This window comes from Grampus griseus (assembly GCF_964374135.1).
Source record: "Grampus griseus genome assembly, chromosome: X".
Taxonomy (NCBI): domain Eukaryota; kingdom Metazoa; phylum Chordata; class Mammalia; order Artiodactyla; family Delphinidae; genus Grampus; species Grampus griseus.
In genome coordinates this window covers 34185669-34208071 of record NC_138999.1, presented here as the reverse complement: position 1 = coordinate 34208071, position 22403 = coordinate 34185669, and positions in this window count along the sequence as shown.

The following is a 22403-nucleotide window of genomic DNA, read 5'->3' as shown; positions in this document are numbered from 1 at the left end:
AATGAATAAATAAATAATAAAATTACTTTAAAAATCCATCAGTGTAATCCATCATACCAATAAGTTAAACAAGAAAAATTATATGATCATATCAATGGACATAGAAACAACAACTGAAAATCCAGCACCCTTTACGATAAAAACTCTCAGTAAATTAGAAATTGAAGGAAACTACCTCAGTTTGATAAAAAGTACTTACAAGAAACCTAAAACCAGCATCATACTTAATGGTGAACAACTGTACGCTCTCCTGTTAAGGAACGAAGTATAGATGTTCATTCTCACTACTCATATTCACCAGAGTACAGGAAGTTCTAGCCAGTGCAATTGACAAGAAAAAATAAAGAGACATGAAGATCAGAAAGGAAGAAATAAAATTGTCCCCATTTTCATATTGTCTATACAGAATATCCCAAGATATCTATTTTTAAAAATTCCTGGAACCAATAAGTGAGTTCTGCAAGGTTGCAGGATATAAGATCAACACACAAAAATCAATCACATTTTATATACTAATAATGAACATGTGGAAACTGAAATTAAAAACACAATGCCATTTATATTTACTCCAAAGGAAGTGAAATACTTAGGTATATACTTAACAAAACGTGCACAAGATTTGTATGCTAAAAATTATAAAAGACTGATAAAAGAAATCAAGGAAGACCTAATAAATGGAAAGACATTCCAATAAATGGATTAGAAGACTCAACATAGTAAAAATATCAATTCCCTCCAAATTGATACATAAATTTAATGCAATTCCTATCAAAATTTGAGCAAGATTTTTTGTACACATAGACAAACTTATTCTAAAATTTATATGGAAAAGCACAAGCCCTAGAATAGCCAAAACAATCCTGAAAAAGAAGGATGAAGGGAGGAATTATTTTACCCAATATTAAGGCTTACTATTTAGCTACAGTAATCAAGGCAGTGGTAGTGGTGGGTAAACAGACATATGGGTTAATGGAACAGAATAGAGAACCCAGAAGTAGGCCCACACAAATATGCCCAACTAATTTTTGACAAAGGTGTAAAAGTTAATTCAATGGAGAAAAATAGCCTTTTTAACAAACAGTGCCAGAACAGTTAGATATCCATAGGGGAAAAAAAAATCCACATACACACAAAAAAGCAGGCTTTGACCCAGACCTCATACCTTATAAAAAATTAACTCAAAATGGATCACGGGCTTAAAGGTAAAAAATAAAAGTATGAAACATTTCGAAAAAGAAAACAACAGTTTTTAGACTTGACACTAAAAGTGCAATCAGTAAAAGGAAAACTTAATAAATTCGACCTCATCAAAATTAAAAATGTTTGCTCTGCAAAACACCCTTTTAAGAGGATGAAAAGACAAGCTACATACTAGGGAGAAATATTTGCCAATCACATATTAGCTACAAAGAACTAGAATGTAGAATATATAAAGAACTCTCAAAACTCAGCAGTAAATAAGCAAACAGCCTAATTAGAAAATGGACAAAAGACATTAAGAGATATTTCACCAAAGAGGATAGAACAGATAGAAAATAAGCACATGAATAGATGTTCAGCTTCATTAGCCATTAGGAAAATGTACACAAAAAACCCACAATGAGGGCTTCCCTGGTGGCGCAGTGGTTGAGAGTCCGCCTGCCGATGCAGGGGACACGGGTTCGTGCCCCGGTCCGGGAGGATCCCGCATGCCGCGGAGTGGCTGGGCCCGTGAGCCACGGCCATTGAGCCTGCGTGTCCTGACCCTGTGCTCTGCAGCGGGAGAGGCCACAACAGTGAGAGGCCCGTGTACCGCAAAAAAAAAAAAAAAAAAAAAAAAAAACCCACAATGAGGTATCACTATATATCTATCAGAATGGCTAAAATAAAGAAGAGTGACAATAGCAAATACTGGCCAGGATGTGGTGAAAATGGATCACTCATATATTGCTGGTGAGAATGGAAAATGGTAAAGCCACTCTGGAAAACAATTTGACCATTTCTTATAAAACTAAACATGCAACTACCATACAATTCAACAACTTCACTCTGAGGTGGAGTGCAAACTTTCCTAAGAAATGGAAATTTATGTTCACACAAAAACCTGTATATGAATATTCATAGTAGTTTTATACATGATAGCCAAAATCTGTAAACAACCCAGACATTCCTCACGGTGAATTGTTAAACAAACTGTCATACACCCACACTGTGGAATACTGTTCAACAATAAAGAGGAATGAACTATTGTTACCTATAAAAACGAATCAAATTTGATAGAATTATGCTGAGGCTTTCACTCAGTCAATCCGAAAAGGTTACATGCTATATGATTCCATTTATGCAACAAATGACAAAATTTTAGAAATGGAGGACAGATTAGAGGTTGTCAGGGGTTAAAGATGGGGCAAGGTAGTGCAGGAGGGAAGTGGAGACAGCAACAGAGGGATCCTTGTGGTAATGGGACTGTTCTGTATCTTAACTGTGTGGTGAATACACGAACCTACACATGTGATAAAATTGCATAGATCTAAGTACACACAAACACAAATGAGTGGAAGCAAAATATAAAGACTGGTGGATTATATCATGTCAATATCCTGGTTGTGATACTGTACGACAGTTTTGCGAGATGTTACCATTGGGGGAAACTGGATAAAGGGTACAGGGGATATTTCTATATTATTTATTTTAATTGCATGTGAACCTACAATTATCTCAAAATAAAAACAACAACACTACAAATCAGAGCTTCCTCCCCACTTCCCTTCCCCTGCCCCCTACCCCCAGCTAGTTGCTAAACATTTACCAGCACACAGATCCACTTCTCTTTGGAGAACGAACTTTGTGTTAGTAAAACTTGGTGTGGTTTTTTTTCTCTGAGTGCCTCACAGAAGACATAGTAGATGGCTGGAGGCAATGGAGGAGCCTGTGGCCTTGGGAGAGTACTTTTACTTCCCTGGGCCTTAGTTTTCCTCATCTGTAAACTGGAGACTTAGTACTAGAGGGAAGGAAAATGAATACTTCTAGAGAACCTACTTTTATCTACGTCTCCTTCCCTCATCCTCTAGCAAGCCCAGTGAGCCATACAGAATGAGTCTCCAAGTTTCCAATAAAGAAACAGAGGCTGAGAGACACTGTCTACCAGAGAACAGAGCTGGGGTTAGAGTCTACATCCAGGCACTTTTCATTACTGCCTGCTGCCCTGGAAGCCTATCCAATTCTCTGACACCATACCCTACAAGGTGGCCTTTCCCAGTGGAAAGTGAGCTGGACAAGGGAATGCCCAACCCTCTAAGTGCAAGTAGGGAATGGCTTCAAAGGACTCAGCTTGATCCCCCCAAGCAGATACGGTTGCACCAGAAGCCACAGATTTCCCAGGCCAGCCTCCCTCCATGTACGCTGTGGAGCTCCCAGGAACAGCTGCTAATTTCCCCCTGGTTGGTTGTTCCCTATTGCTGCCTACAGAACAAACCCAAAACAGCTCCAAAGGCTGAGCATTCTCCCCCTAGGGGGCAGGCAGGGGATCATGGTCATCCATGGACCGTGGATGACAATGTCCAGGGGTATAACATTGGTACTAGTTCATGTGGAAGGAAAGAAGTGTCTCCTTAGGTTGGAAAGCACATTGCCCAACAAAGACTACCTTCCAACCAATCTCTTTGGTGTTTTCCTCACAAACTCTACAGGTTGGCTACCCAAGATGATCAAAGGTAAGGCAGTTCTGTGGTTAGAGCCCTGGGCTGGGGGTCAGGAGACATGGACTTTGCCCAGCCCTGTGACTTCCTCTAAGACCTCGGATGAGCCATGCTCCCCTTCTGGGATTCAATGCCCTTATCTATAAAATGAGGGGTTCCGATTAGTTGTTCCCTAGTCCTCTCCAAGCCCTGCCAGCCAGCCCTTATGTTCAAGGTTAGCTCTAAGACCTGTAAGCAGGGCCTGCCTGAATCCACCACAGCTCACAAATATTATTGGAACAGAAGTCCTAGTCGAATTTCATTTTTCTTCCGAGGCTGTTTATTGCCTAACAAAATGTATTTAGTGGTAAATTCGTGACCGTGATGTTAACTGTAGGCTACAAGCCCACAGAAAAAAAAAAAAAAAAAAAAAAGAAATGGGGGAGGGGTGGAGAGCACGAGCACAGAGCCCAAAGAGGGAGGGCCACCCAGAGGGTCGGGAAACCTCGAATTCACAGGAGTGTCTTATAAACACAGGCACCATTTCCTTACTTATTCACATCCTTTGCCCTGTCTGGGTTCCGCGTGGTCTCCACTTCTTGTTAGCGTTTCAGCTGCATACCAGGCCCCAGCTGGCAGTGGCTAATTGCAATCAGCAGGTGAGAAATGTAGGTTCTCCGAAAAGGAATTATCTCCAGCACTGGGAACCATTCTGGGAAATGTAACAGACCTGGGAAGAGAGGGGGAGATGTTTAAAACCTGAACTTCTGTGAAAAGCATTAATTGAAAAAGACAGCCCCGCGCACCAGGAACCCATGACTCGCTCGCCTGAAAATATAATGAAGCAACTTAGTGTGGAAGGAAAGACGGGGGAGCATTTCCATTTCTGCAAAAGCAGCTCCTGCCTCGTGCACAGAAACCCTGCCTGCCCTCTTTTTCCAGGACACCCAGAGAGCACAAAGGCTGCCTCTTGTAGTCTCTCGTCTTTTACCTTACATTCTTCTGCATGAGCAAAGTCACTGCACGAAGCTGACGACTTCTCATTTGTTTTTATTTAGTTTTTCGAGAAAGATGTAAAGCCCTCTACTCCAGAGCAGAATGACTTGAGGAAGCAAGTTCAAAATCGGTTCACAGTCTCTTGAGGTCGCGGAACACCCAGGTGCTTACTCAGCCTGGTGCCAAGTGAGGGAGACGGGACATGGGTGCAGCCACATACCCTGAAAGGCTGGTTAGCTACTTGGGGAAGCAAGCCCGGTGTCAAGGAGCAAGGTCTGGAGGCGCCTGTGTCCTCAGCCCTGGGCTGCTCTCAGTGGGTCCTATCAGGGGCCCCTGGGGAGAGTAGAAAGGCCCCGGGTGGCCCCTGTCAACACCCACCTGCTCACCCACAGAATCAGTTTCTCTCTGTGCCTTATCAGGAAAGGGAGTGAAAAGCGCACCGGAGGGGTGATTTGAATTTCATTTTCTCACTCTGTCCTCCTGTGGGGAACGCTGCGTGGTGCTGCATGCTGATGCAAAGAAAATTGTCTCTGCTCGCTGGGCTTTCCGGCTGGGCGTGGGCAGCTCACACTGCACTGGGCAGTGGGGCAGCCTGCAAACCGCCTGGGGGATCATACAACAGAGGCAGGCTGGGGGGGCTGGCCCAGCAGCGTTTCCAGAGAAGTCGGGTGTGATTTGGCAGGCCCCAGAACCCCTGTGTCCTCATCTACAAAGTGAGTGAACTGCACACTGCGCCCCTTCACCTGACTTCAGTGCTCAGCTTCCATAAAAGGCAAGTGATAAGGCGTGGCTTAAAACAAAAGATTCCTTCCCCCAAAGGAATGTTTACCGGGGTTTTGGGAAGGCTGGGCGGCTCGGGTAACCCTTCCTTTTGCTTGTTTGTAGGCCAAAGGAGAGGGAGAGGCTAGGCTCTGGAGCCGATCTCAGATGAAACCCCAGTCGCTGGTGGGAGGTCAGACTGAGGACAGAGATTCTGGGCAGGCCAGCTGGGGAATCCCTGGGGGCCGAAGGAATGTCAGTGGAGAGATTAAAGTCTCTAGGGGAGGAGATAAAGAGGCCTGGAGACCTTTCAGCCTTGGAGCCGAACCCCAGGCTTTGTGATCAAAAGACAAATAAACAGACATTCCCACCGGGTTTCTCAAACCTGCTGAGCGGCACAAATGTTTCCTCCTTATAAACAAGCTTACCTGCAGAAGGCGAAGAAAACTAGACCCTGAGATCACACGCAGTTTTTGGCAGACCCCTTAGGAGAAACTGCAGCAGACAGCCTATCAAGTGCTCTTCTCACATCTCTCGGAAATAAGATGTCAAAGTTTGAACATAAACCATGAACAAACAAAGTCGGCCCGGTGCTTCACGCCAGCTTCCCCATCCTGACACAGGGCAGCTTTCGAATATGAGCAGCAGCCTTAGAAGCTGCTGACAGGATTTTTACACTGGCAAGTCGAGCAGGTGAGCAGAGAGAGGGAGCCACCCATGGCCTCCTTTCCACAAATACTGGGCTCTGTACCTCTGGGTTACACTACTCTAGGAGGCACTATTGTCGGCACAGTCTGTGGAGTCGTGTTTCAGGAGGTGTCAAGGGCGAATACAGTGCTAAAAGCGCCCTGCAGAGTGAGGCGAGGCAAAACAAACATCCACTACGTGGGAGGGGGATGGAGAGTGGGGGAGGGCTGAGATGTATAGTGGGGTAGTCAGGGAAGGCTCATCGAGATGAAGTGACTTTTGAGCAAAGACCAACAGGAGTGAAGGAGTGAGTCTTGCCAGGAGGCTCTCTCGGGGGAGAGGGACCCAGGTAGAGGGGATGGTGAGTGCAAAAGTTCTGAGGTAGAAGGGTGCTTGGCAGACGCAAAGTACACCCTGGGAGCCAATGCAGCTAGAGTGGAAAGACAAGGGGCGTGGCCATAGATCCTGAATGCAGTAGAGACTCACTGGACAGCACAGCAGGTGACCCAGGCTACCCCGCCAGCCTGCTCCGCTGGGCTGACATCTCAATAGCAACCTCTGGGGGCCTGTGGGACTCTCTGGTTCCCCATTAACTAACAACTAATCCCTGATACGGTTCTGTTTAATTACTAACCGACCAGGGGTGAATTCAGCTCCACCCCTCTGATTTCCTGGACTTCAGACCTCCTAATGTTTCATCTTGGGGATGGAGACGTATGGAAAGAGGGAGAGTGACTTAAAGGTGCCCCTCTCTAGCTCCCCAAGTCCCACGGCAAACGGTGTCACCACACACGGCCTGATTCAATACACGTTGGCTGACCTTTCCTCGCCACCTTTCCCACACTAAGAATGGCAAAACCACTGGAGAGAATTAACTGTATCCGGGACTCATCCGATGGTGCTCGGAATCTCTCGCCCAAGCACCCAGGATTGATTTAGTGTCTATCACACTTACATACTCTGCTCTGGCCCAAAGAGTAATGCAAACACGGCATACCCTGCACAGTGTGAGATGGGGCTTGGGGGGTGAGGCAGGCATTTTGATGACAAATTTTTGGCTGGATGCCCTGAGGACTTCCTTGGCCAGAACCTCCCCATTTGCTTTTCAACATTTATCTATACTAGCATTGCACCAGGCTGATAGAACCTCTAAGCAGAGGTGACACTGGAAGCAGGAAGCACGTTGTGCTGGAAGCCTAGGGCCCTGGGTTCTGCAGCAAACAAAGTTGTGGACTGTATCGGTTAGGGGTGGGTCTGACGCAGAAACCCCTCCTAGGCTACAGAGTAAGGGATTTATGAGAGAGCAGAACCCTCCGCAGTTGCGGGGACTGTTAAGCGGTGTGCTAGGGCTGCTGCCCCGTGTCCCTTGTGAAGCCTGAAGCCAGCAGCGTGGGTGGGAGAGATGGGTGGCCTCTAGCCCAAAGCTGCACACGCGCCCACCTGCCCTGGTGCCGCCGCCCACAGCAACCATAGACATGGCTGCTCCTTCACTTCCACCTTCCAAATCTCACCCCGTTGCTCTTCTGGCCAACCCTAACCATAGAGGGAAAGGAAAAGAATTCCGTGAAAGGTAGTTCCAGCTTAGCTGCTACAGTACAAAGCCACCACAGTGACTTTGACCTCAGGCCTGTTTCCTCACCTACAACACCCAGGGGTTGGCCTGAAGGAAACTGTTGCAAGCATCCTTGTTACAGTGATAAGGTCTTTTTTTTTTCCCTCACTGGGGAGCCAGGTCAACCCGCACTGTGGGCAGAGGTGCCAAGAGCGCTGTTGCAACATGAGGAGTCTTCACTGGCTGGAAAGAGTCCAGCGTCTTGGCCTTAATCCTCAGAGGAAGTCATTGTTCTGTGGGCGCACACAGATTGCCTCATTCCCCAACCCGCCCCCCCTTACCCGAGGCCCAGAGGAGTGAGGCATTATCATCTGTCTTCCCTGGCAGGAAACCTCAGAGCCAACATGCTGCTGGACTGTCCCCAGTCACCTGCTGAGGTGGTGGCAGCAGGTGACAAAGCCCAACCTCCGTCTCTAGCAATCAGGCTGAGAAGTCCCAGGAGGTTGCAGAAAGATTTTGAGGCTGCACACAGTTCAATTAACAATCCGGACCCAAACATATTCACTAGGAGTTCACCTTCCAGGTGATTCCAGAACACTCTAATACAACCTAATGAAAATCTTTCTCAGCAAATAAATGTGGGCATTGTAATCCGTGGAGCGCTTTCTGTAAAATATGCTCTTTGCAGACTCTGCTATTAAGTACCCCGGAGGGGAGAGACAGGAAAAGACCAGACACGATAAAGACAAAGAGTTGTAAATGCAGGAAAGAAATTGAAAGAAACCAAATTGTATAGAAAGAAAGACTCTCATTTATGACCAAGGAAATGAAGAGGAGGAAGAACACGGCTGTTAAAAAGAAGGTAGGCGGGATTTGATCTTCTCAGAAATTCTATGTTCTTAGGAGAACATCATCAAAATCTAAAGCTAGAGGATCCCATGTCAGCATACGTGAGATGCAAAAAAAGGAAGGAAAGGAAAATGCCAGAAAGAACGCCTTAATTCAGAGCACCGCTAGGAGGAAAGAATTTTTTACTTATTGTGGGACAGAGCTGGTGCCATACTGAATGAGACCATGGTCCTGAAATTACGCCCTCTGGGCTTCTGCCTTGCGAGATGTATGGCTGTGTTGGAGAGGAAAGATCATTTTCCCTCTACCCTTCTAGATTCTTGTATGAGACCCCCTCCACCCCCCAGTAATAAAAAAGACAAATTATCAGGAGAAAAACCAAACAGAAGTTTAATAACATGTATAACTTTTGTATATATGGGAGAGACACAGGAAAACCGAGTACCTGCCCCAAATGGCTCAACTCATCACCTTAAATAACATCTCTAGCTAAAGAAAAGATGTTAACCACTGACACTGCAGAAATACAAAGAATCATGAGAGATTACTACAAGCAACTGTATGCCAATAAAATGGACAACCTGGAAGAAATGGACAAATTCTTAGAAAAGCACAACCTTCTGAGACTGAACCAGGAAGAAATAGAAAATATAAACAGAGAAATCACAAGCACTGAAATTGAAACTGTGATTCAAAATCTTCCAACAAACAAAAGCCCAGGACCAAATGGCTTCAGAGGCGAATTCTATCAAACATTTAGAGAAGAGCTAACACCTATTCTTTTCGAACTCTTCCAAAACATAGCAGAGGGAGGAACACTCCCAAACTCATTCTACGAGGCCACCATCACCCTGATACCAAAACCAGACAAAGATGTCACAAAGAAAGAAAACTACAGGCCAATATCACTGATGAACATTGATGCACAAATCCTCAACAAAATACTAGCAAACAGAATCCAACAGCACATTAAAAGGATCATACACCATGATCAAGTGGGGTTTATCCCAGGAATGCAAGGATTCTTCAATATACACAAATCAACGTGATACACCATATTAACAAACTGAAGGATAAACACCGTATGATAATCTCAATAGATGCAGAAAAAGCTTTTGACAAAATTCAACACCCATTTATGATAAAAACTCTCCAGAAGGTAGGCATAGAGGGAAACTACCTCAACCTAATAAAAGCCACATAGGACAAACCCACAGCCAACATCATTCTCAATGGTGAAAAACTGAAAGCATTTCCTCTAACATCAGCAACAAGACAAGGATGCACACTCTAACCACTAATATTCAACATAGTTTTGGAAGTTGTAGCCACAGCAATCAGAGAGGAAAAAGAAATAAAAGGAATAAAAACTGGAAAAGAAGAACTAAAACTGTCACTGTTTGCAGATGACAGGGTGCTATACATAGAGAATCCTAAGATGCTACGAGAAAACTACTAGAGCTAATGAATGAACTTGATAAAGTAGCAGGATACAAAATTAATGCACAGAAATCTCTGGCATTCCTACACACTAATGATGAAAAATCTGAAAGAGAAATTAAGGAAACACTCCCATTTACCACTGCAACAGAAAGAATACAATACCTAGGAACAAACCTATTTAAGGAGACAAAAGACCTGTATGCAGAAAACTATAAGACACTGATGAAAGAAATTAAAGATGATACAAACAGATGGAGAGATATACCATGTTCTTGGATTGGAAGAATCAACATTGTGAAAATGACTCTACTACCCAAAGCAATCTACAGATTCAATGCAATCCCTATCAAACTACCACTGGCATTTTTCACAGAACTAGAACAAAAAATTGCACAATTTGTATGGAAACACAAAGACCCCAAAGAGCCAAAGCATTCTTGAGAAAGAAAAACGGAGCTGGAGGTATCAGGCTCCCTGACTTCAGACTATACTACAAAGCTACAGTAATCAAGACAGTATGGTACTGGCACAAAAACAGAAATATAGATCAATGGAACAGGATAGAAAGCACAGAGATAAATCCACGCATGTATGGTCACCTTATCTTTGATAAAGGAGGCAAGAATATACAATGGAGAAAAGACAGCCTCTTCAATAAGTGGTGCTGGGAAAACTGGATAGCTACATGTAAAAGAATGAAATTAGAACACTCCCTGACACCATACACAAAAATAAGCTCAAAATGGATTAAAGACCTAAATGTAAGGCCAGACACTATAAAACTCTTAGAGGAAAACATAGGCAGAACACTCTTTGACATAAATCACAGCAAGATCCTTTTTGACCCACCTCCTACAGAAATGGAAATAAAACCAAAAATAAACAAACGGGACCTAATGAAACTTAAAACGTTTTGCACAGCAAAGGAAACCATAAACTAGAGCAAAAGACACCCCTCAGAATGGGAGAAAATATTTGCAAATGAAGCAACTGACAAAGGATTCATCTCCAAAATATACAAGCAGCTCATGCACCTCAATATCAAAAAACAAAAAACCCAATCCAAAAATGGGCAGAAGACCTAAATAGACATTTCTCCAAAGAAGATATACAGATTGCCAACAAACACATGAAACAATGCTCAACATCACTAATCGTTAGAGAAATGCAAATTAAAACTACAATGAGGTATCTCCTCACACCAGTCAGAATGGCCACCATCAAAGATCTACAAACAATAAATGCTGGAGAGGGTGTGGAGAAAAGGGAGCCGTCTTGCACTGTTGGTGGGAATGTAAATTGATACAGCCACTATGGAGAATAGTATGGAGATTCCTTAAAAAGCTAAAAATAGAATTACCATATGACCCAGCAATCCCACTACTGGGCATATACCCTGAGAAAACCATAATTCAAAAAGAGTCATGTACCACAATGTTCATTGCAGCTCTATTTACAATAGCCAGGACATGGAAGCAACCTAAGTGTCCATCAACAGATGAATGGATAAAGAAGATGTGGCACATATATACAATGGAATATTACTCAGCCATTAAAAGAAATGAAATTGAGTTATTTGAAGTGGATGGACCTAGAGTCTGTCATACAGAGTGAAGTCAGTCAGAACGAGAAAAACAAATACTGTATACTAACACATATATATGGAATCAAAAAAAAAAAAAAGGTTCTGATGAACCTAGGGGCAGGACAGGAATAAAGATGCAGACGTAGAGAATGGTCTTGAAGACACAGGGAGGGGGGAAGGGTAAACTGGGACTAAGTGAGAGAGTGGCATGGACATATATACACTACCAAATGTAAAATAGATAGCTAGTGGGAAGCAGCTACATGGCACAGGGAGATCAGCTCGGTGCTTTGTGACCACCTAGAGGGGTGGGATAGGGAGGGTGGGAGGGAGATGCAAGAGGGAGGAGATATGGGGATATATGTATATCTATAGCTGATTCACTTTGTTATACAGCAGAAACTAACACAACCTTGTAATGCAGTTATACTCCAATAAAGATGTTTAAAAAAAAGGAAAGGGAATTTAAAGTAATAAGTAAGGAGAGAGGAAGGTAGAGAAGGAAGAAAGGCAACAAGGTAGGAAGGAAGAGAGGAAGGATGGGAGATGGGAACGAGTGAGAAAGAATGTTTGGGTAGTGAAAGAACAGTAATATGTAAAATAAAAATAAAGTCAATAAAATTTAAAAAACAAAAGAGTCAGAGGGTGGGAAAAGAGGGTTGCATACAAGGAGATTGGTGAAGAGCAGTAGCTCTGCAGTGAATGCCCTCTTCTCCCCCTTTTAAGGCAGGGGTTGGGGTGTTAGTCTTTAACCCCAAGCCCAGTGAGTGGCCTTCGAGATACTTTGCAGTATGTTCCCTGCAGCTGGGAGCCCCCAGGAACCTTACCCATGCCCATGAGAGCTAAAGTGTTCTGTGGGTCAAGGTCTCCCTCCAGCCTGGGGCCATCAAGGGGAGAGCAAAAGGCTGCTAAGTGCTTTGGTGGCCAAGTCAGTAGAGACTACTGCCTTGGGGTGACCCTGGACTCTCAGAGTATGTTGGGAGAAGAGATGGAAAAGTGTGACCCATAGATCCAAAGTGGCCATGGCAGAGAGAGAGCTGATGTGGAGTCCACTTGGATCCTGACCGGTAGTGCAAGGCAATCTCAGCAGCAAGAGGCTGGAGGTGTCCTGCCAGATTTCTAACTGGGGAGCAGCCCAAGGTCACCACCTTTTATGATGACATATCCGACCAAGGTCAAGAGAACTGTAGGAGAGAGGTCTCTAGCCATGGGAACCTCGGTAAAGCCCAAGAGAATAGTACAAGAAAGAAGGAGCTGGCTTTATTCATCTTCCGTACCCATCCAGGGATGCCAGCTGGGGCCTCAGCTGTAACCATCTGAAAATGAGATCCAGGAAGGGCAACGCCACTCGGGCAAGTCAGAGCTGTCTGCTTCCTGGCCTCTCCTCCCTTTCCCAGCTTCAACAGTGGCTGAAGCCAAGTGGCAGCCAACAAATGGAGCTAGTGAGCAGGAAGTTGGGGAGAAGTTCTGCTCCACCTTACCTCTCCACTGCAGCCTTTCAGTCTAAAAGAGGTCTGAGGCAGGCAGGGAAAAAATTTAATGCTAAGCCAAGCTTGGAGTTTTGACTTTTAACATCTTGGACGGGACATTCTAATTGCTCAATTATGACTTGAACGGACCATTACAGTCTATTACCTCTGGACCACTATACACAAAAAAATAACTCAAAATGGATTAAAAACTTGAACGTAAGACCTGAAACCATAAAACTCCTAGAAGAAAACATAGGTGGTAAGCTCTTAGACATAGGCCTTGGTGATAATATTTTTAATCTGACACAAAAAGTAAAAGGAACAAAAGCAAAAATAAACAACTGGGACTACATCACAGTAAAAAGCTTCTGCATAGCAAAGGAAGCCATCAACAAAATGAAAAGGTAACTCACTGAATGGGAGAAAGTATTTGCAAATCATATATCTGACGAAAGGTTAACACCCAAAATATTTCAAGAACTCATACAATTCAATAGCAACAAACAATCTCACCTCACACCTGTTAGAATGGCTATTGTCAAAAAGACAAGAAATGACAAGTACTGGGGAGGATGTGGAGAAAATGAAACTCCCATGCACTGCTGCTGAGAATGTAAATGGGGACAGCTACTATGGAAAACAGCCTGGAGGTCCCTCAAAAAATTAAGAATAGAGCTACCATATGATCCAGCAATTCCACCTCTGGGTATTTATCTGAAGAAAACAAAAACACTGACTGGAAAAGATATCTGCATTCTCATGTTCATTGTAGCACTATTTACAATAGCCAAGATAAGGAAACAGCTTAAGTGTCCATCAGTGGATGAATGGGTAGATAAATTGAGATATATGTATACAATGGAATACTATTCAGCCATAAAAAAGAAGGAAATCTTGCCATGTGTGACAACATGGTGGGTTGTCAGAGGCTGGCAGTGGGGGGCAGGTGGGGACAGGCAGGGGGAATGGGTGAAGGAGGTCATAAGGTAAAAAAAATAAAAGTAAAAGAATATCATAGCAAAATTGGCACAAGTACATATAGAATGAATGCTCTGATCCAAAAGCCGCTCTAAAGCCCATAAAAATGATTATTTGTGGAATATTGTTACTACCAATCTCTAGCTATGCAGGGAAGATCCAGTGGAGACAAGCTGAGTGACTGAAAAGGTGCAAACACATACACACACACACACACACACACACACACACACACACACACAGATTCTGATGCTGATGCTAAGCACTAACTGTTTATCAATGAGGGTGAAGGTGAGAAGAAACTAAAAAAAAAAAGATAAGGAAAAACAAGAGGGGACAGAGTAGCTAAACAGAGGACATATTTTATGGCTAAAATGTTACTTAAATGAACAAAGGAAAAAAACACCAAATGCATCTAGTCAACTGAACTCACCTTTTCTAGTGAATTAGTGAATTCTTAATTATAAAGACTCACTATACTAGCTCATAGTAATCATCCACTGATACATTTTTTTCCTCTTTGGTCTCTGAAAAAAATATCAAGTTTTTTCTTAGTGACACGAGCAAATGCTCACAACTTAAGCAAAAAAGAAAAAAAAGGAGGAGAAAAAAATTATATCTATTGGTTCTCACTATTGTTTAAAAAAATAGCATATACTGTTGGTAACTGAAACTAGATAGTTAAATAGGTATGATAACTAAATAGATCTATACAATAAAAACCAGAAAGAAAGACACTCAAAATATTGTTATATAAAAAAAAACATAGAATGTACAACTTCAGACTATGGATTATGGGTGACAATGATGTGTCTATATACAGGTTCAACAATTTTAACAAATGAACCACGCTGGTGGGGGACACTGATGCTGGGGGAGACTCGGGGGTATAGGAGTATGTGGAAAATCTCTGTACTTTTCACTCAGTTTTGCTGTGAACCTAAAACTGTTCTAAAAGATAAAGTCTATATGTAAAAACCAAACCAAACCAAAACCAATCTATAGAAATGAGACCTGCTCAGTCTGCATTCAGGTTTAGGGAAAGATTGTCTTTCCTGAATAAAGGCAAGCAATCAAGTGCTGCTTTGTTCATATCTGAGGCTATGCTTGTCTATATCTTGGTTACACAGACACATCCTGATTTATACACATTCACTTCACATGTACATTCAACCACATCCGACCTACCACGCTAGACTTCCAACCAGCCACGATGTCAAAGGATTTCCTTCCCTCGCAGCCTCCTCTGGCCTTTCCTTCCCCTTTCCACTTCTCTTTCTCTCTCACTCCTCTTCCCTTTTCACTCCCCTCTGTAGGACCCACTGCATTTTGTTGCTCTATGTCTCTGAGCCCTTCTCCTCCAAATCCCAGGGTCTTGGTCCTCACTTTACAAGGAAAGCAAGTGGTAGGGGAATGGGAGGCTAGCCTGGCAGGTGATAGATGGGATCAGAAAGACCCATCAGGGGACTTCCCTGGCGGTCCAGTGGTTAAGACTCCTCACTTCCATTGTAGGGGGGCACGGGTTCGATCCCTGGTCAGGGAACTAAGATCCCGCGTGCCGCATGGCGTGGCCAAAAACAAGAAAAAAAGAAAGAAAGAAAGACCCAACAGGATGTGAGTATCCTGATGACAAGTAGGCTATCAGGGATGAAGTTTTGGAAGCAGGACTCAAGATCTCAACCGGATGGAAAGAAACAAGATGAAATCCAGTAAAGATAACTATAAACATCTGCACTGGATTCAGAGTCAGTGTCCCTGGTCTGTGAAACTCAGCTCCCTTTGAAAAGCCCCTGGGGGGCGGGGGTTTCTTGACTCAATATGAGCCAACAGCAAAACACGGCTGCCAGGATAGATATTCAGAACCAGGTTTGGTCAGGCCGTATCAGAGAAGGCTAGGGAGAAAAGGACACTGACAAACTAGAGCATGTAGCGCCCAGTGACCAGGAAGGTAAGAGGTCTGGAAACTTTGATATACAAGAAATAACTGAAGAAATGGGACATTTGTGCCTGAAAATAAGAAACAGGGAGTCACAAGAGTACCTTTAATTTGTTGAAGAGCCGTCCTGTAGAAGAGGGGTTAGTTCTAGAAGGCAACATCACAGTGGAAATTACAGAGAGGTAACATGTAGCTGAAGATCTGAAGAACTCTCCCTCGGTCCGAGCATCACAACCATGGAACAGGCTGCTGTATGAGGCAGGGAACTGCCAGTCAGCTTAATAATTTCAAAGAAAGCTCAAGCATGATCCACAAGGGTTTGCGGAGGCCCTGGCCTCAGAAGTCCCTTTTGGTCTCAACGTGCTATGATTCCATCTTGGGTTAATTGGGGAAAGCATATCTGAATTCAGGAAGCAGGTGAATTATAGAATAAAGTTTTAACATATACAGATATTAGCTATATCTATCTGAAGCCAAGTAAATAATGTGGCCTGATGAAAGACCTCAGGGGCCAGACAGAACGGAGATGAGCCAGGACCAAAATTAGCTAGGTGCCACTAGGTTTGCAAGGCTGATTTAGAACCTAACATTCAAAGGACACTCATAATCAGTTTCAATAAGAACAAACAACATTCATCAAGCACTAATAACCGGCAGATCCCAAAGGTTCCTGTCTCCTGGAATTAAAAGCCAAATAACTCAAGTTATCTTGGGTCAGATGCAGGTGAACTAAGGGCTAAGGAGGAGGGACTGTGAGACTAAATCAGAAGCCACATGCCTTCACATGGTTTTGTTCTACCAAATTTAAAATACCTATTTAGAGCCTTTGGTTTTGAAATGTGTACTTACCTAAAGTGAGACTGGACCTATATGTGGCACCCCCTGGGCACTCTGTTAGAAATGCAGAGTCGCAGGCCCCTCCCCAGACCTACTGAACCTGCATTTTAACAAGAGCCCCAGGTGGTTCACAGGTGCATTCGAATTTGAGAATCACCGCTCTACCTTAGAGTTGACAGAAACGTTGCTTTGTTACTGTCTGATGCTATCAACGGCCAGATACCGCAATGCAAATACGGGACATGTATGAGTATATTTATGGAGACAGTCTTTGCCATTAAGACTGTCCCCTCTGCAAAATAGGTTCCTGTGGTTACAGAAAGACCAACAATTGCTACCCAAGTGATCCTATGCTGAATCAGGAAGCTGGGTTTAGCCTGAAGTAAAGAGAACTTGCACCTCGGGACCAGATGGCGTCTGCAAGGACAGGGACGTGAGTTTGAGCCTTGGGATCAAACATCACAGAAGTAAACCAATGCTCTGGAACTTACCAATCCAATGTTAAGAGGAGGGAGCAATTAGGGTGGTTAAGACGAGTACATGGCCATTCCTAACCTTTAGGTGTCCCCCTCATTATTATTTTAAATATATGACCTTGTGCTCTACCCTGGTGCCGTTTAGTGCTATTTCAGAAGGGGTGACATAAGAAGCTTGTTCTAGGTGTGTTGTAAAGGGTACCTGGCATGTGGCCTGGACTGGAGCTAGGATGAACAAAGGGAAATTTAAGTTTTTATAATGAAATGCCTTGAAACTTTTTTGCACTACCCAAGTATTACATTGTCCTTTTTAGAGTGAGAAACAACCCAAGAAACAAAGATAAAGGCAAAAATATCAAGGCTTAAAATGAAGGATAGTCTGTCCTTGAATGAATCAGAAAATCCATGATTTTAATTCACATCTAACCACAAAAAGCAACGAAATGGCCTTTTGATTTGTTCCAGTTTTAAGACCAAATCCAAACACCTTACCTAATAAGGATGCTCAAGATCATTACTCATCTAGTAACATTCCTCCTCTGAAAATTCCAAGAAGGGCTTTCTTTAGACCAACATTTAAACAGAGTTCAGCCTCCCAGCTCTCCATGGTTTGGCCCTATAATGAGGTGCAACAGACTCAGCAGGCGAAGCCCAAGTTCATGAAGCACAGATCTTGAACTCTCTCCAACAGAGAGCCCAAGAAGGATAGTAGCTACCTCTGTAGTTCTTCCTTACACCATCATTTTTTTCCTGCTCCATAAATCAGATGGAAAAAAGAAAGTCTTGTTTCACCTTTGCAACAGGACAAATTACTTGCAAGCAAAAGGAATGCTGGGTGACCATGCCCTCTGCTTAGTGGGGCCAGCTTGTGTGCCTGGCAGACTTTGCCCACAGGAATGAATAAATCTGGAAACAAGGGCAGGGTGGCGGAGGAGGCGGTGGCTGGGGGGTTGCAGGGGACATGGGAGCCATGGAGGGTACAGGTTTCCACACCACATCCTTCCTCTCCAAATGCGCTCCTGTGGCAGTATGTTCCGGACCATCAGGGAAGCTGTTAATCGCCATCCACACACTTTTCAATAAGAAAGTCATGTTTATTGACAACTTTATCCCTGGCTCCACCCAGAGAGGGAGTCTGCTCTCAAAGGCCTGGTTTTCCATGGGTCAGAAAAGAACCAGCCCGCCCCAAGGCAGAGCACACCCATGCTTGCCTTATCCATCGGTTTAGCCAAATAAATCAGCAGTATTTATTTAGCAGCAACTATGGAGCTGCTGCTGGGGAATACTGAAACCAAATGTGCAAGATTCCATACCTGGCGTCAAGAAGGTCCCTGTTTTGTTGAGAGGGAAGCGATAAGATATACCAACACGAAAGACTAGCAGAAACAAAGCAGTAGTTAATAAATGCCAAGAGAGTGCTAAAGACAAAGAAAGTTATTGTCATTGCATTGAATTGAAGCAAAGTGTATTATAACAGGAATGGGGTTGGAGGGCGGAGGGCAGTCAAGAGATCTGTAAGTCTGAGGTCCTGGGGGAGGTGGGATGGGAACTATGCATGGACAGCTTCACGCATTCAGGGCTGCACAGAGAAGATGGGGTGGTTCAAGTGGGCTATAAAACTGGGAGGAAGAGGTACGACTGAGTCATCATGGGGGCCAGTGGCTGCAATAGAGGCCTCTACTCTGTGCAAGACTCCTGTCCTGGCTTGCGCCACGGTCCAGAATAAGCCCTTGTCAAGGAAGGGCAGAGCCATTCTGAAGAACGGCACGACAGATCCGGTGCCCACCCTTGACTGCAGGAAGTCAGGAGATTCCTGCAATTCCACCTTCTGCCCTACTGGCCAGCCTCTTGGTTATTCCAAGGTCTTCGGGGCGCTCTCCTTCCACAGGGAGACCCAGGACCAATGACTGTAAAGTTAAATCTATCACCAAAAAGATGCAGAGATATTTGTCATAGGGAGACCTCGACAGAGAGGGAAACATGCCAAACAGTGCCACCTCCACACTTAGATGGCTAAGACCCCAGCCAACTAAGAAAGCTGAAGCCATTGAGGCCCCCCACCTTTTCCCTCCTACTGATTTAACTCCATGGCACCTACTGCTCCTGATCTCCCCACTAGTCCAGAGGATGGGGGTCAGCCTTCCTGTTCGAGGCCAGCCTCTCCCTCCCAGCTTCAGCAGCCATCTTCCTTCTGTTTGTCATTGCGCCCTTTTTTTTTTTTTTTTTGCAGTACGCGGGCCTCTCACTGTTGCGGCCTCTCCCGTTGCGGAGCACAGGCTCCGGACGCGCAGGCTCAGCGGCCATGGCTCACGGGCCCAGCCGCTCCGCAGCATGTGGGATCCTCCCGGACCGGGGCACGAACCCGTGTCCCCTGCATCGGCAGGCGGGCTCTCAACCACTGCGCCACCAGGGAAGCCCCATTGTGCCCTTTTTATTCACTCTCTTCTCAGCCTATAACACACGAGAAATATCCCTCCAATCCAAAAAACCCAAACTTGAAAGAAACACAACACACACACACACACACACACACACTTCCCTTTTACCTTCTGCAACCACTGTCCATTGCCCTCCTTTCCTTTTCAGTCACAAGCCTATGCTGGCTGCATCCATTTCCTCAATTCCATTCAGCCCCCAACACTGGCTCCCCGCACCCACTCTGGCTCCCCTAAAACGTGCTATCCTTAAGATCACCAATGACCTCCTTGTTTCGAAATCCGATGAAAACTGTTTCATCGTCATCTGCTGTATTTGACACTGTTGCCTTTTCACTGCTTCATTTCCTGGTTTCTATGTCCCCTGGTTCTCTTCCTGCCTCACTGACTATCCCATAACGGACACCATTGGGGAACCAAGTGTCCTCTCCTTCCAGAAGCTTCCGTAACACCCTATACTGAGTTATATGATGCTCCTTTAACACTCTGGCCCTTACTAAATTACACCAAAATGATCTGTCCATGTGTGTGTTTCCTCTATTAAGCAGAAAGACCGCAGAGGGAAGCGGCTATGTCCATTCATCTTCATGCCCCTAGTGCCTATTACAGAGTATGGTGTCCGCAGGTATGCAGTAAGTTTGTTCAGCTGGCTTGGGTCAAATACCGAAGACAAATTAGACTGATACTCAGCTTCAATAATCAGGATTTTATTTCCAAGCACAGGCCCCTATTCTACAGGAGCAGCCGCATTTCCAAATGGTCTGTGGCAAGGAGAGCTGGGCTAGAGCTCCACATTCAGTGGGGCGCCTCCAAACTCATTTCTCAAGGCCTTTCTTAGTCCACTTTTGTGCCTTTGGGCTCAGCGTGCTGCTGAGGTCTTCTACTAATCTGGCCTTGTGCTCGTCTGTGGGTGCTCGGTTCTTGCCAAACAGAATGTGACACTCAATCCTGCAACCATCTTGACCCCTGGGCAGTTCTGTAGGTACCCTGAAACTGTGTGACTGGGGACTCGGTGTTTTTAATTGGTTATCCTTCTACATGTTTATAGCAATAGTGGTCACCATGTAGACCAAACTTGCACATAGTTCTTCTAGACTTTTATAGAGTCACCTACAAAACAACACTGACATTCTGGAACCCTGTGAACCCACACTAATCATTATTATGGGAGAGTAGGTATGTCATCAGCTGACAGAATCTCTAATCCAACACGCCTCGTATTGTTGCCATGACCTCAGCCTGTCTGCACGATCCCAGTGTTTAGAAGGGAACCCCTTCCCTTCCCAGGGTTGTCCTTTTCCTTAGTGACTCTGACTTTGGATTCTGATTCTGCTCTGCCTGGTTTCTTATCCAGCAGTGTAGATCCTGGCACTATTCTTGGGATGTCTTGGCTTTTTTCCCAGTGTCTTGGCAACTTGTCCTGACTCCTGCCCCTTTGGCTCTGACCCAGGTTTACTCATCCAGACCTTTATTTAAGAGCCATACAGCAACCATTTCTGATAGCTCCTTCCTTCCTCTCCCATATGCCCACAAAGGCTTACTTACAACCCTTCCCATCCCTTTAACCTCTAAGAAACTCAGCTTCAGGGATAACCATGGGTTTGTGGCTTCGCTAAAACAACCATCTCTGCCTAGCGGGTCCAGATCATAAGGGATAGGCCATGCCGAACCTATAAACGCTCCCGCAGCCCACTGGGTATCTGAGACATTGATGTGCTGTGGATTGATGTTAGGTCACAGTGAGTAGAAAGGTAAGGAACACCCTGAATGGGATTGGAACACTTCACCGCTTAACTCATGGCGAGCCCCTGAGCAAGCCATTCCATTCTTTTGGTCTAGATGATCTCTGAGGGTCCCTCAAGGTCTACTAGTTTGGGTTCCTGGTTCAAGAGGTTCCTCCAGGGCTGTGAGAACCTGATTCACTGCTATCACTGCTTTCTCTAGTATCCCTTGAAGAATGCCTGTCAAGTCACTTAACTGTCTAAGAGAGGCCTCCAACGTCCCAGGCACATCATTCACAATAGCCTTCTAACAAGGGCTCACTCTGTTCCAGCTTAATTCAAACACCACAGAAGCTGGTAGAGAGGGCAGCCAAGAGAGCGGTCAGCCAGGTCTCTGAGGCTCTTCAGACCCCAACTGAAATTGATAAACTATAAACATGTGGTTTAGGGTTCCCTGATGTTTGACTCCATGGGACCACTGCCCCCTTTCAACTGGAGCCAGGCCCCTTGGAGTACCTCTCTGGGCATGGTTAGCCAGGGATTCCTATTGCCCTTCTCTTCCATCAGATGGAGACATGGCCAGCGCTTCTGGCTGCACTCACAAGTCTGAACTCACCTGCACATTCGTTGTCTGGACCAGAAATCGGCAAACTTTTTCTGTAAAGGGCTAGACAGTAAATATTTTCGACTTTGTAGGCCACACAGTGTCCGTCAACCCATCAACCACTAAACTCGGCCATTACAGCACAGAGCCAACAACACTTAACAAATAAGTGTGGCTGTATTCTAATAAAACTTTATCTACAAAAACAGGTCAGGGGGGACTTTCCTGGTGGTCCAGAGCTTAAGACTCCATGCTCTCAATGCAGGGGGCCCAGATTCGATCCCTGGTCAGGGAACTAGATCCCGCATGCTGCAACTAAGAGCCCGCACACAGCAATGGAGATCCCGCGTGCTGCAACTAAGACCCAGCACAGCCAAATACATAAATAAATAAATATTAAACAAACAAACAAACAAA